Source organism: Aphelocoma coerulescens, chromosome 1 (genome assembly GCF_041296385.1).
Source record: "Aphelocoma coerulescens isolate FSJ_1873_10779 chromosome 1, UR_Acoe_1.0, whole genome shotgun sequence".
NCBI classification, from domain to species: Eukaryota; Metazoa; Chordata; class Aves; order Passeriformes; family Corvidae; genus Aphelocoma; species Aphelocoma coerulescens.
In genome coordinates, this window is record NC_091013.1 from 114901653 (window position 1) to 114915646 (window position 13994).

A 13994-nucleotide genomic window follows, 5' to 3' on the forward strand; every position below is an offset into this window, starting at 1 on the left:
GGGCTGCTTTCATAGCTTTGGCTTCTGTCAAAACTTCATTTACTTTTCAGGCATTAGGAAAAGCCGCAGGCAATCTCTTTCCCCTTACTTCTCTGGGTTTACTTTTTCAAAAACTTAAGCAGGGACATCAGCATGAACAACCCCAGGTAAAAGACACCTGTATCGAGCTTTCCAGCAGCCCATTCCCTAGAAACTGATCTGTTGAAAGGGGCTGGGGGAAAATATGCTGAAATACTGGATGGGGAGACAGGACCAAGGAGACAGCAGTTTGTTCTTCAAATATTAACACCACATTGCTTAAAGAAAAGGCTTGGGAGAAACAAGTCACCTATCAGTTCAGCACAGAAAAAAAACCCCAAGTGCTTTTTCCTTCCCTTTCAGCATCCCTTCAACAGGCTTCCAGAATGAAAGATAAGAAGCAATTCTCAGGCGTAACTCCTTGGGCTGCAATCTTGTCAGTTTTCATAAGCTAAGTGGGCCTGGGATGGGTCAATACAGGACAGAGCTCCTCTGAGGAAAACCCAGCGCTATAGCAAGCAGTAATTCCCCACTCTGCTGCAAGGGGACACGACACAGGATGCCAGTCGGAATTGCTGGGGGTGAGCCATACACCTTCCTTCACATTAACCCTCACCTTTACAGCTCCCTGGTCTCTCTCATCCCAAATGAGCACTTTTCCAAGGCTCCCCTGAGCATCACTACCTTCCAGCAGCATCTGCCAGACCAGTTTTCATTCAGGACTGTCACCACCAGCCATCCCTCTGCTTTGCTCTTTTACACAAGCCCTCCTGCTGTTCTCAAGCACCTGGGGAGCTCAACACCACAAAGCTGCCATTCCCACGGGAGCAGAGCTGAAGGGTTACTACATCCCCTGCAGCTTACTGCTGGGTGAAACCTGTGCCAGGGCGTGCTTGTTCCTGGTGCACTGAACCTCTCGTTTCTTTGCTTTTAGAACCACATTAGGCATGTGAGATGCGCCATGACCCTTGGTGACACAGTGCAGTGATTCCATACTGGCTTCCCAGTCATTAAATGTAGGATCTTCCACGCAGCAATGACTCTTCTAAGGAGTAAGGCACTTCAAAGAACTCCAGCGAGCAAAAACTGCGTGTACACAGTACTCCACGATGCTACATGATTATATCAAAGCTGCTAGGATGAAAAACTGACATTTGATAAATAACATGAGGTCACCTCAAAGATCTCAGAACACTGCATGTAAAAGCGTTATTTTGACAAGAAATTAAGCAATTGTATAATCAGGTCTATTATCAAATCTACTGCTTTGACACGATCTTATAAAAGTACGAGGAGCATGCAATTCCAATTGCTGCAGGATCCTCCCTCACTCAACACAAGACGTAGGCATTTAATATTCCTCTAGTTAGCCACGCATGTACAGCACAGCCTAACGCACTTCAAAGTATTTACTGTGCTGTATAAACACAGCACTATTTTCAAAGCCTCATAACTGTCAAATCAAAGCTGGCTTTCACTAAAGCATTCAGAAGCATTTCTGCTGGATGGTGGCTATTTGCCTGAAAGTTTCAGCCTTCTATCCACCAACCACAAGAAGGTTAATTTTTTTTTTGTAAATATGCATATATATAATATATGTATATATAAAATTATTCTTTTCAAGAGGCAGAAGAAAGAATTTTCTTGCTAACAAGCTGTCAAATCATTTTGACCTGAGGTTCTCTACTCCTTTCTCATGCATACAGATAAAATGTGGAAGAAAAACTTCCATTCCACTAGCAGAAGTCCTGAAAAGAGTTTCTCCATACATAGGACTGCCTCAACTGTCCATTGTACCAGCTCTGTCTGTTGAGGCTGTGGCTGCTCACCTCAACAGGCTACAGCTTGGTTTCATATTACACTGCATATACATTTCTAATCAATCCTCAAACAAATCCAGATTGGTACATAGATGAAACACTGCCATTTCACAGGCAGTGGAACGGTGATATCAAGACACCTGAAGAAGTCAGTTTAGCAAAATGCAGGAAGCAGAGCTCTGAGCAACCTGAAAAATGGTCTGCACTGCTTGATCTTACCCAGTGTTTTTATCAGTGAACCACTAAACCAGAATTTTTGTTCAGGTCTTCACAACTCTGTACACACTGCAAAGGTGGCAAAGATAGCTCGACACAACATACACAGGCAGACTCACAGACTTAAAGCAATTTGTAGAGCGTAAGTAACGTGGTCGAGTAGATAAATCACAGGCACATTAAGAGCCAAGCTCTGCTCTCAAGTTCGCCACCAAATCCAAGCAACCCTGGTTTAAAAAGAGCCCTTGGGCCCCAGCCACCCTGCTGATAAGGTAAAACAGATATCTACACCCTTTGTTCAGAAGGCAGAGAGGACAACCACAGGCACACGGAGACCATCCGGTGACAAGGTGGGCCAGTGATTTAAAGCTCTCTTGCTCTGCTACTATGCAGACAGAGCCCCTCCAGAAAGCAAAGAAGGAAAAACACAGTGGCACTGCTTTCCTAAGAGGCCAAACGGCCATGAAAACAAGACACCCAGCTCAGAGCAATTGCTAATGCTAGGAGTTGAACAGGCAGCTGTGTGGCTATCTGTGCCTGAACAACAACTGCTCTGAACTCAATACAGAAAACAGCAAGCTCTCCCTCAATTCCATATGCAGCTAAATTATTGTGTATGTCATCCACTCTTTATGCCATTGACTGTACCACTAAGGAGCACTTAAAACCAGCATTGTTTTCAAGACTGCAGCACCCAATTTTCAGTGAAATCTCAGAGGACATTGCTCCACCTTTTTTTGTTGAAAGAAATCATGTCAGTGGTAAAAGGCACTTTCCTTTTTCCTTCCTTCAAAAGGATTTCATTGATTCTGCCTCAGCTTTAAAAAACAAACAGGCCGACCACCTTACAGTTCCACTGTCCATCTCCCTTCCCTCTTCACAAGCATCTTCTTGGAGGCCAAACAAGGAAAATCTCACTTCTGCTTTTAGGTCTGTCTGAAAAAAAGGGATCTCTCTAAAGAGGTAACAGTCATTCTTCAGATATAGTTAACTGCAATTTCATAACAGTATTTAAAATAAATTCAATTAGTGTTGTCAAAGTAGATCAAAATCAGAGCACTCAGATTCAACTCTGCAAAAGAGCAGGTAAGAACAACCCACAGAAGTAGGAATAAAGAAAATGTAAAAAGTTGTGAAGCAGCAGTTCACTTCACGATCGCCATAGTTTAGGAACTCAACCAGATTACAGGATGGTTCACCAGGATCCAACTAGAAGTCTATGGCACATCTCATACATTGGGGTTCTCAATCAAGTTTCCAGAGAGGAGTGTGAGAACCCTGCAGCTAACCCAGGCACAACAGGCTATTCCATCCCTCCCTTTCCCAGTATAGAGACACAACTGCTCGAGCAGAATAAAAAAGGTTTAGACCACAGGCTTAATACCTCTTCCAAAATTTCTACTGTCACTGATTATGATAATTGAATATTCTTCATATTCTTAAAGACATCTGATGCTTTTTAACTCCTGTTGAATTCTTGCTCCTCAGCAAGATTCTCACAGCATGAGTTTCACTGCTTAATTGCAACCATACTAAATAGTCTATCGTCAATTTACAGTACATGTTCTGTATCATCAGAAAGTCTTGAAGCAGCAGAAACTCTTCCATAGCTAAACCACCACACTCTTCTGTTGGCCCTGCTTAAAGCTTCTTAAAGAGGGCTTCTCTTTTGATACCTTGCATAGATGTTCAGAGATGATTTTTGGCAAAAAGAACAAGGTAAGCTGGAGGAACTGTTCTCAGGCAAGGGAAGCTGTAACAAACAGGTGTAAAAAACATTTAGCAAGTTTAGCAGACTCTTTGGGGTATAGTTAGATGAGCATTCCTTTTGGCAGCAATGCCAGCTTAAAGAACTGCTGCTACCAATATTTACTTCCACCCCTGCACCACACTGTCTGATGTGCCCGTGGCCAAACAGTGAACCAATTTGGCAAACCGATGCAGACTAAGTATCATCATTTCTTTGCCAGGCTACTTCTAATTCAGATCAGCTCCCTGATCCATTCCAGCATCCAGCTGCTCCAACAGCAGCACCAGCACACACAGCAGGGTGGTGCAGAGTCAAAACAGATGAGCACCAAGGACTCCTCAAAACCCAGCTCTAGCTGAAGGAAGTGCTCACAGGAATAGGAACAGAGGGCAGCTCGGCCTGCAGGTAAGGGTGCAGTGACAAAGCACACCCCTGCTTCTTCAAAAATATAAATCAAAAGTCAACACTGGAACAGCTCACTTGGATTCAGCACATTAAAATGTCACCTATTGTTGCTAACCAGCGTTTGTGAGCCTGCATGGTCTTAAAGGCAACCCTTCAGAAATTTCCCAACAGATCGATTGTTTTTTGTTCAAGTTCTTCAAGATTATCTGGACTTCCTAATTATGAATAAAGTTCCTGTTCTTCTGGACTTGTATAGTCCCTACTACAAAGGAGGTCAAGCTCCAAAACAAACTTTTAAACCAGTAAAAAAAAAAACCTAACAGACAAGTAAGGGTACGTAAGGGAAAGCTCTTTTAAATTCAATAGGCAGAGCAGTGCTTGAACAAAAATTCAGCAATGAAATCTCCTTCCATTCACAAATTGCTCTGAAAACCTGAGTTAACACCTTTATTTTGCCAGCAGGAAGACTAGAGGGACTCCAGCAGAGCTTGTAAGCAGGAAATCCAAGCCCACGGCAAAACTTGCTGGGTTAAAGGACTTCATATCTCTGTAAACAGACCACAGACCTCAGTGAGGCACAGAGATTTCTGTGAAGTCCAAGGCCATGCAAACTAGTTAGAAGGATTTTATGAAGGCTGCCTGCATTGCTGTGAAGAAATTCTGACAAACTTCTACAAAGCAGAAGAGATGAAGCCCTGCAAGGTAGCACAGCTCACATTTAAGATAGGAATTAGTTTGAATACTCACTTGAGTGTAATTGCTTCACAGGATACAGTAGCTGTTTTTTGGGGTTTGGGTTTTTTTCCTATTGAATTTATAAAAGACCAGCAAAATTCCTAAGCCATAGGCACAGTTTGTAAGGCAAGAGAATTGACACAGCATGTCAAGAACTCAGGAAAAAACAACATCTAGAAAGAAATATGTAGAAACAGGTATGGGAAGTCAGTGTGCTGCAGAGTAGCAACTCTTTGAATAGCTGGGAAATATGGATCAAAGGTACTCCATTCTTATCCACATCAAACATATAAACTGCTCAGAAAAGCTGTCGTATACCAATATTTTAGCCTTGTGGCTTATAGTTGCCTCAGTTTCTATATTTGGATATTTGGTGACAAATGCAGTTTCTCTGGCTGGATTGAAAACAATCCAAGCACATGAACTGTAAAGATGAAATGCAAGATGGGGGGAAGGAGGGGAAAATCACAGGGAAGAAAGAGTCCACACCCTTTGTATTCATAATATACAGAAGAGATCTACAAAGTTTCTGGTTGTATGAAAGAAACCTATTTATTTTCTTTCACATTAAAATTCAGGTGCTGCCTAGCTTAGAAGATTTTGTTGACCAATAAACAAATTAACTGATCACAAGAGAGAAAAGCAAAATACCTCCCCAAAACAAATAAGAAAAAAAAAAAACCCTAGCCTACAAAAAGATGGTCACAACAGTACCATCATAGTCCAGCTACTCCCCCACACCAGAGCAAATCACAATTTCTTCCAGAACATCTTTAGATATCTAGGAACTAAATAATCTGTATTGGGAAAACTACACCAGGAAGTCATAAACAGAAATTTACCAAACGTTGCAAAAACCAAGTGCACAGACACAAAATACATCCCCAAAAGAATTTATCACGTTAACCTGACCAAAGATGAGCAGCTGAATGGGAGGGGGACTTACACAAAAACTTGTTTAGGGTGGGGTTTTTTTTGCTTGGTTTTGTTCACACTTATTTAACGTCAATGATTGATTAACATTTTGGATAAAGGAGGTCTTTGTTAGTGATTCAGCATCTCCACCCCTTCAATTAAGGTGTTAAGAGTTCACACAAGTGCAGTGAGACCCAAGATCCCCAGACCCTTCTCCACAATAAAATCCCGACCCAAAAAAAAACAGATTAAAAAAAAAAAACCAAAAAGCAAAAAAACCAAAACAAAACCGCACTCGTCCCACTGAGAAAATTCCAAAATCCCAAAACTAACATCGTTGCTAACTCCAAGTCAAAAAAAGAAAGATGCCTTTCTTTTGTTGTTTGAGGAGAGGCCAGCAAGGGAGACAGGGAAAGAATATGAGCCCTTGAGCCATTTTTATGCACTGAGTAAGAAAAAAAGGACACATTCATTAAAAATAATCTCTTTGGAGATCACTGTTAAAAGAAAAAAATCCACACCATCATGCCAACTTGTCCAAAAGGGCTATAAAACCTCAGGAAAACAACCCCCGTAGTTCAGGTAAGAAAGCAGATCCCTGTCCCATGGGATGCAGGCGTGAGCACTCCTGCAAGCACAGCTCCTCTGCAGTAGGACAGACACAAAACCATTCTGTGTGTGTGCCCCTGTTCAATTTCCCCAGTTCCACACCTGTAACACCCCACTTCGGCCAGAAATTGGCCATTACAGACCTCATAAGAAGCAGGAGAGAGGTAAACAAAAAGAAGTGGGAATAAAGCTGTTTAGGTATGTTAATTCTTTCATTCCATACTCTTTTATTTTATTTCATATAATGCCTTGCCTAGGTTTCCAACGTTTGTTTCTGTAATATCTCAAGCAATCACTGATCAAATAATCCAATGGAACAGAAGAAAAAAAATCTACACTTTTTTTTCTCATGCTTTTAAAGCTTGATACATATAAGGATGCTTCAGAGCTTCCTATGTCTGTGTGGGCTTTTCATAGAGAAATCAAGGACAAAATACTTTCAAAGAAAATAAAAATGTTACTGGAACCCCTAAAAACTGAGAGAGCAGTCTCCCCTGCTTCCTCCAACTGTGTTTTGACACAAGAGCAACCAGTCACCAACAGGGAGGCTTGAGGAGACACACTTGACTTGGCACAAGCCTTTCTTCCCTGCCCAGACCAAGGAGAAGGTGTTACTTTAACAGGTAAGGGCTACCAGACTTGATGTTCCTCTCGCAAAAGTGAGGTTCATGGTTATTTCCAGACCAACTTCAGAGTCCATGTTAGGTTTGGCAACTGAAGAATAAAAGCATCTTCCCTTTCACCTTGGTGGGCTTTGAATCACTCCACAACCAGCTCCCAGCTGACACTCATTTCATACTTTCTTACTTTCTCTGCTGCATGACTATTTTTTTATTTCTCATGTAGTTTACTATTAAACCACTAATCATGTAATCATCCCACCTGAATATTTTACACCCAAATAGCAACCCACAATTGACTGTCACATCAGATTCTTCCCATCTGTCTCCTCATGCTTTGTCTACTCTCCCTGAGTAACATCCACCTTCCACATCCCAAGTACTCCATCTTCAGAGACCTTTTTAGACCCATCACCTACACAGAGAACTTGGGGACAGGAGGGTGGACAACACAGAAAAACAGGGTTCTCTCTCTCACCCTAGAAGTGGAGCCTTGCTGCCTCCATGCATCCACCTTGTCCCACCACTTCCCTAAGCATCTGGGGTCTCCACTGTTCATTTTTTTTCTCATCATCCAATCCTTAACCTCATGAAATTTGCAGTGTTTCTACAGATTTAGCCTCTCATCCCCCTTTGCAGTCAGCCAGAGCACAGACTCCTTCTCATGCATACACACACAGAGCCTCTCCTCTACCTAGTAGGAATCTTTCCAAATAAACTGCTTTGTCAGATACTGTTCTTCCCCACAATCCCTATATACGAGATCCCCTCCCACACTCTTAGTATCCCACAAACTCCTCTTGCACAACTATCCCACCTACCAGCTTGATGCTACAGGCTTAGCTTCCCTGGATTCCTGCTCCCCTGATCTATCTACACTGCTTCCCAGCTCTGGAGCCCTACAATTTCCCTCATGACCGTGTGCACCACCTCCCTCATACTGAAAGCACTTCCTACCCCATATTCTGGCTCCCAATGCTTCCCCACACCACAATCCCACTCCCATATCTCTTTCTTACAATGACTCAAGTCGCAACTCCTCACATGCTTCCCTCCATGCATCATTCTCCCCAGCAAACCTCATCCTCATTTCTTCACCCAGCTCTCTACAATTTTTCCTGTAGACACACATAGTTCAATACTTCCTGCACCACAGCCCCCCATCCTTTCCTCACAGCATGTCCCAGGTGATCTAACATCCCATACACCACCTCCCACCCTCTCACTTCATGTTTCACCTTGTATCCCACTCCCTGCATCCCTGCTGTGGATCTCTGTGCCCCAGCCCCTCACTTCAGCTCAACCAGAGTTCACACATGCAGCTCCCACCCCACTTTCACACCAGCTTCTTTCTCCTAGGACAGTCTTCACTCCCAATCCAACAGCTCCTCCCATCCTATGTCCCAGCCCCTCACTGAGATCGGAATCTCATAACCACCTCTTTAGTCCACCCAACACTGTCCTCTTCCACAGCACTTCTGAAGGCACTTCCACACAGCTCAGGGCAGCACAGATCACCACAGTGCTGCACCCCACAGCCCTCCACACAGCACAGACCCAGTGCCCCCAGCACAACCCAGAGTACCCCACACACGCCTTCCCACAGCAGAGAGCCCCAGCGCATCCCCCGCACCACCAAGCATCCCACACATCCCTCCACCAAGCACAGCTCTTGGAGCATCCCATGCACCACACTGGGACCCAGGACAGCCCACACATCCCTCCTCCCAGCACATCCCCTATGGCATCCCATACATTCCTCCATATATCACAGCCCCCGGGGCATCCCGTGCACCACAACGCGAGGCAAAGCATTCCATGTGCCGCTCCACACAGCACAACCTCCAGGGCTCCCAGTGCACCCCAAAGCACCCCAGGCATCCCAAGGAGCACGGCTCCCAGAGTATCCCCCATGCCCCACACATCCCTCGATGGAGCACAGCTCCCGGAGCATCCCCGGTTCCCCACACAGCCCTCAGTGGAGCACATCCCCTGCTATCCACACAGCCCTCCATGGAGCACAGCTCCCGGAGCATCCCCTGCTCCCCACACATCCCTCCACGGATCACAGCCCGCCAGGCACCCCCTGCAACCCCGGAGCTCCCCTCGCCGCCCCCTTCGGGGCAACCCCGGGGCCCCCCCAACTCCAGAACTCGGGGCGGGCGGTGCGAGTGCCGGTGCCCGGTGCCCGCCCCGCACTCACCGCGCTCAGCCCGGGGCCGGCGGGGGCGGCGCGGCGGCTCCGTCCCCCTCCCGCACACACACACAGGCTCCATTGTCCGCCGGCGCCTCCCCCCCCGCTCCCCGCGCACATGGTACCGCCCAGCGCAGCCCCTCGAGCCCGCTCCCCCCGTCCGCTTCCCCCCCCCGCCTTTTCCCCACACCAGTTCTACCCCCCCCCCCCGGCGCCCCCCCCTCCCGCCGCGTCCCGCAACCCGCGGAGAGAGGAATGGTACCGCCCGTCGCGCGCGCCCCGCCCCGGCAATGGTACCGTCCGCTACTCACTCGGCCGGCGGCGGGACCGCCTCTCGCTCCCCGCGCCGCGCAGTGGTCTCGCCCGGCCCCCCCGCCCTGCCTCTCCTCGCCTCAGCCGGAGGGAGGGGACTGCGTCCCTTCCCCCTTCGCCGCACGGTGGTACCAGCCGGGCTCTTAAAGAGACAGGCTCCCCTCGGCCTCGCGGTCCCGCCCCTTAATTAACATGGTCCGGCCCCCACCCCGCGGCGGACACGCCCCCTCCTCCCCTTTTAAAGAGACCGCGCGCCCCGGGCTCTTCTTAAAGGGGCCGCCTCCCCCGCGCCCCCCCGCCCCCCCCCCCCCCCAAACTCCCTTCCGCGGAGTCGGGCGCCGAGAGTCGCCCTCAGTTCCCCCGTTCCCCGGGAGGCGATGAAGAGGCTCCCCGTGCTCCCGGTGCCCGCCCGGTACCGCAGGGGAGGCGGCCCCGGTGGGGCCGGGGAGGGGCCCTGGCGCTCCCCCCGAGGCGGCGCGCGCGGGGGGCCCGCCCCCCCAACGGCGGCACCCCCTTAACGGAAACGGCGCGCGGGGCCCCTGAGGGGCTGCGCGCGCGGTCCCCCGGGGGGATGTGGGATGCTGCACACGGGATGTGGGATCCGGGATGGCGCCGCACAGCCCCGAGCTGGTGCCCTTCCCGCCCTCCTCGGCACCGGCCTGCCCAGGCCCTCCCCGCTGCCGGTGCCATAGTGCCCCCGCCTCAGCCCCGCTGCCCCGCCGTGAGAGGGATTCCACGCGCCCGAGGCGGGCACCGGGAATCGCCCGCCCGCCCGGTGGCACGGCCCGGGGGAGCCGCTGGACTATCCTATAGTGGCTCGGGCCGCTGGCACATGTCCCTTCCACATGTTCATGAGGAAGGCGGGATGAGAGCGGAGGAGATCTTGTGGAGGAGGAGCGCGTCCCTCGTCCCCGGGGACCGAGCACCCCGACTGCCCTCCCGCCGAGTGACCTGAGGGCTTTCTTCTGGTGGGAGAAAGCGCCGGGATAAGCAGCAGCTTGGAACTGAACAGGGAGGGACCAGGCAGTAATGGCAAACAGACACAACCTATCAACTCCTAAAAATGCCCAAGGGCCCCATCCTGGACAAATGCTCCGTATTTGGGGGATTAGACATCAATGTAGTTTGGTTTCAAACTGGCAGTGAAGAGTTTTGAAGATTTGTGGCAATCCCCCGCCCTATTCAGTCTGAGACTTACTCTGAGAAAAGACGGCTTTCAACATCCACTAATCCTTCTCCTTCACCTCCACAAAATGTTCTTAAAATGGGCGATCTCGTGGCTGTGAGGAAGAGGTTTCCAAGCCACCGGTGGCACATCGATGCAGCCGAACAGAGAAAGTCAGCGGATCAGTTTTGCTTATCCGCGCTGCCTGAATAACCTGTTTAGCCAATACAACATCAGTGAACAGAAATGCAGTGTCCTCCCTCCCCCTTTATCCTCAAACGACCCATTCTTTGTCCAACTCCCATCTTGTCCAACTCCCACTTTTAAGTAACTCAAGTCTTTGGAAGAAGACCCTTTTAGCGCAACATTCATGCTGGGCGTTGCTCTTGGCAGATAAAACCACCTCCTCTCTTTGCTCAGCCCTCAATCCCTTTTTCTCCTTTTGTCCCTTTCTTCTCCTCCCTTGTCCCTGCCCACTTGCAAACACTGTTAAAGAACTCTTTACAGTTTCCTGAGCACTGCAACAGTAGCTAATTATCACCTCTTACCCCAAATAGATACTGTTCCTTCAGGGAGATACTTCTTAACAGTGGGGTTTCAGTCCCTTCTGATTTGCGGACCAGAGACCCGAAGCGGTTCCCGCTGGACAGACTTTCAGCCCACTGACACCCTTTCTTGACAAATCCCTGGGGCTACAAGTTCCCAGGATACACGACCCGAAGGTGAAAATCTCTGGTCTTTGACAAGTCTTTCCACCCACTGGCGCCAGCCCCACCTGCATCTTTCCAGTGATCGCGGCCAGCACCTTCTACGGCTGAAGTGTCGGTGGAACTGGAACCATCACCTTTGCTGCCGTCGGTTCCACACGCTCCTTTACCTGATGTTTAAACCTTGCCCATTTTTACATTGATGCGGGTCTTTTTTAATGCAACACCTAAAATTCCTCCTGTCCTTCACGCATCCCCCACCACGCTGGCCAGGCAGCCCAGCATGGTGTAAGGAAGAGAACGTACTTCACAATGCTTCCGACAGAAGATCCAGTCCCACCTCTCACCTAGCCCAGGAACCCATCGTGGTTTGCTTAAAAGTAAGTTGTTTGCCCTGGGCAGTAGAGGCTGGGATTTTTCTGTGGAGCCTAAGGAAGCCAGGCACTCAGCATCTGTTTTCCAAAGGTACCTCTGAAAATCCTACCCTGTGCCTCAATCCCGACACATGCAACAGCAGCGAAAAAATACGAGGTAGTGCCTTTTTGTTCTCCCCCCTCCTCTGACCCAGTACTTCGTTGTCTTGTCCCTTTAGGAGTCAGACCGGGGAAAACAAGCACAAAATGCTACGAGTTTGCAGATGCTGTGGTTCCTCCGACTCCTCTCCCATCCCCCCGACCCCATCCCCCCACATTTCAAACAGTTATAAATGACTGTGCAACTCTGCAGGCAGCGGTCTCAAATAACCACACCAAGCCTCTCCCCTCCAACGGCTTTAAGTCTCTTCCTTCCTCTCTTTGGGGCTCCGGAGTGAAGTGATCAAGGTGCTTTGCTTCACTCTCAAGAGTTAAGTTGCTACTTCACCCACCACCTTTGGGAATCCACCACAGCAGTGAATTCCCAAGGCTGTCCTTGAAGGGTTTTACCATGGGAACTGACAACAGGCTCCAAAACGATCCTAGCTGCTAAGACAGGTTGTAAGACAGGATTTCAGGTAGCAGAGCCCCAGATAGTGGGACCGTCACCACCAGCCTCGAGAACAGCCCCCTGTGTTGTGGCCTTGCCCTCCCTTGGCCAAGCTCATAAAAGCTGCCCCAGAGAAGCCCGCTGTCCCGGCTCTTTAGAGCACTCTGGCAATTCCAAGAACATCTTGGAAGCATTACAGCTCTCACCACACTGTGTACGCTTTCCTCACAACTCCCTGTCTGCAGCAAGGGCAGGAGATCAGCCTGTCTATTCAAAAGCAGGGCCCTCTTCCATTAGAGCAAACCAAGCCTAAGGAAATTTGCCACGGGAGCTCTGGTTCTTCGGAGCAGACAGATCAGACAAGATAGCCCAGCCAGCAAAATACATTTGCATGACACTTTCGGTACATGGTTCAGAGCATGGCACACCCTGATCGTGGCTTTTATTCTCTTTAAGGGCCTGGCCCTGCAAACACTTAATTTTACATGTGTAAGTAGAGTCCCACTGAAGCACAATGGAGCTACTCATGCAAATAACATTGAGAGCGTGTAGGGCTGTGGCTCTGTTTCACTGTTCCATCTGCAGCAGACCCAGTTTTAGAGGATCCTGCCATGCTCTCACAGTTATTGCCGCTCACTTGTGCCAGTTAAACTATTTATGTAGCTACACTCATAGGTGAGCTGTTTAAACGATCCAACTTTTTTTTTTAAAAGCCCTACCAACAAGAACAAATCCGTAACACCAGACTAGTTCTGATGTAGATTTCATCCCCACAAGCGGCTGAACTGGCACAACCGGAGGAGGTGGAAATATCTGAGAAACGGGAACTTTTGAAGATGGGACTGAGGGAAGATGGAGACATGGATCCTTAGCATGTGAAGGCTGGAGACATTACCTTCTTCTGAAGTCACACCCTGCTCCTGACCATCGACTCTGAAGTGGAGCCTTCTCCAGCCACACAGTCGTTCCACATGAAACAGTTTCACCTCAAAGGCAACAGCAGATTGGGCCTTTTCAGTCAATAATGCTTAAAAGCCTTGCCTCAAGGAAAGCTGTCAGCAGTAAGGAGAATTGGCCAACAGTCCCTATACCCAGGATCAGGGGCACACGCTTCTCCTTGCACGTAAAGGATGCCAACACCATGGACCCTGTAGCCAGTACACCGCTGCTTCTGCGGTCATGGGATCCCCTTCTATTAGCTTTGATATGGCACATTTGGGCCATGCAAAGTGTTCCCTACCATTTATTTCTTTTTTCAGTTTACGGCTATTCTATCTCTAGCAAGTCTGTGCTGAAATTGCATCACATATTTCCTGTCTGCCGAGGCAAGATTTCCCTCTTTCAGTGTGATTATAACCTTCCAGCAGGGAAGCTCCACTAACTCCTTAAGAGCTTTGCTCTCTACACTGCTTCCCGACCTGCATTCATGTACACCTGCACAAAGTGGGTGTAAAACACCATCACAGTTGGAAATGAAGAAGACACACCATTAGGATGGTGTTTTGCTTTGTTTGTTTGCCTTAGGTTTGGGGGCTTTTTGCCCTCTTTTGTGCTCCAGTGTAAAT

General features: G+C 48.6%; 1 protein-coding gene across 3 annotated transcripts in view; it reads right to left on the minus strand.

Annotated features, from left to right (window-relative positions):
• The window catches only part of LOC138115759 (uncharacterized), a 46323-nt gene that overhangs the window by 8800 nt on the left and 23529 nt on the right, over nt 1–13994 (minus strand). The window contains exon 1 of one of the 3 annotated variants that reach the window (XM_069025174.1): nt 10793–10819. The exons of 1 other annotated variant lie outside the window; for it this stretch is intronic. The gene's annotated coding sequence lies outside the window, so the exon portion shown is untranslated. Of the gene's footprint in view, nt 1–9593; nt 9660–10792; nt 10820–13994 lie in introns of those variants that run through there. One more of the 3 variants, XM_069025173.1, reaches the window with a different exon arrangement.